Source organism: Brassica oleracea, chromosome C1 (genome assembly GCF_000695525.1).
Source record: "Brassica oleracea var. oleracea cultivar TO1000 chromosome C1, BOL, whole genome shotgun sequence".
Classification (NCBI taxonomy): Eukaryota; Viridiplantae; Streptophyta; class Magnoliopsida; order Brassicales; family Brassicaceae; genus Brassica; species Brassica oleracea.
Window position 1 is genome coordinate 40,652,517 of NC_027748.1, and position 2,029 is coordinate 40,654,545.

The window sequence follows — 2,029 nt, forward strand, 5'->3', positions numbered from 1 at the left end:
AGCTTGGCAGTCCTTGAAGTAGAGAAGAACTTGGTGAGGAAAGCTTTTTTGCATTCATCCCAAGTGTTGATAGAGTCACTTGATATGTTCTTCTCCCATGTGTGTGCTTTGTCTCCCAAGAAAAATGGAAACAGTCTCAGCTTGAAAGCATCTTCCGAAACACCATTGGTTTTGGACAAACCACAATATTTGTCAAATCTGTCCAAATGATCAAGTGGATCTTCCAAAGCCAGACCATGAAATTTGTTGTTCTCTATCATGTTGATCAAACCAGATTTGATCTCAAAGTTGTTGTTCTCTACAGCTGGTGCTCTAATACCCATCTTGTTCCCATGGATATTAGGCTGATCATAGGTGCCAATGGCTCGAGTTTGTCGCTGTGGGTGTTGTGGCCGAAGGTTTGCAGCTCCTTGGCCAATGGCCTCTCCTTCTTGAGGCTGATTATGATGTTGTTCCATCACAAATCCCAATCTGTCTAGGTGAGCCTGTTGCTCTTCTTCTCTTCTTCTCCTTGCGAGCTGCCTCTCAAGTGCTTTAATGTCTTCAACCGGTGGAACTAGGTTTGTTGGGCCTCTGCTCCTCAAGTTCATGCACCTGAGATGTAAAATGGCTAGGATAGAGTATCAGTAACAAGATATAATAAAAGTAAGACTTAGTCTCAAGTAATGACCAAATCTCAATGTCAAAATAACTTAGAATTGACAACGGCGCCAAGTTTGAAATGGACTTTTCTCGGGTCCAATGTTTCAAATCAAAGTAGTACTTAAGATGTCAATCCATTTCTAAGCATTTTGAATCAAGGAGAATACAAGTTCATACTTAATCTAAGTGCAATCAAGTGATAAGATGTTTTTGGACTAAAATACTACTAAAATGCAAATAAGAACAAACTTTCTTTTGTTTTATGAGATGGGAGAACCCATGGGCTAAGGAAATTGACCTTGGGTGATCAAGTTTTAATCTAAAGGTGGTACCTTTCAATCAATCTATCAACCTTAGGCTTAGACACAATCCTAAACAAACTCTATCTCTAGATGGATGTTCATTCACTAAGATAACTCAAGCATCAAATCTCTTTGGTTGAATATTATCAAAGCAATCATTAAAATCAAGTCTATTAGCCATCTTAACACCTTTAACAACAAATCTCTTTGGTAAAGAGTGTTAAAAGCTTAGGAGAGTTGGTTCAGACATTTCATCAACACTTTTTAAGTATGAAATGTCTAGAGCTCAACCTTAGAGAGGCCAACTCTAAAATAGCATTTAGATCACTCTACTAGCAAGGAATAAGAAGGATCTACAACAAAACACCCTAGATCTACACTTAATCACCTTAATCTACCTTAACCCATGAATCCAAAGGTAACTACTCACTACTCTTCATGATAAACCCAAGAATCAAAGATGATTTGGTGTTAATCATGATTAGTAATCATGATGGTCAAGCAAATTCAAGAGAATAAGAAGAAAAGAAACTATAGATTCAAGTTTTCTCTCTAAAGAGTTCTTGTGTTCTTCATACAAAACTAGATATTTTCCAACTTTTTTTGTCTGAAAAGGAGTTATAGAAGACTAAAACTCGAGCTGGGGTAACCCAACAAGCCTGGGTTGACCCATAAAAACAGATATTTTTCTCCGTAGCGACCATAAAAGGCCGCTACCAGAGGTCGCTACGCCTGTAGCGACATTACGTGTAGCCGCTAGGATACTTGGACGATTTTCCCGCATTTGAAATTCATAGCGACCTCATGAAGTCGCTATGGTTGGCCGCTGTAGAAGGCGCTTGAAGTCCTGAACGCATAGCGACCTCATGATGCCGCTACGCCTGGCCGCTACGCGCATAGCGACCTCATGATGCCGCTACGCCTGTCCGCTAGGAGCCTTCAACGACTCATCTTCATTCTTTTGGCATCAAAACACTCATTCGGGCACAAAGTTCATCATGAAACTCCCTCCAACACCTGATAAGGACTAATGCATGAAAATACAACCTAAACATGTGTAAATGCTATTCCAAAAGACCAATGTG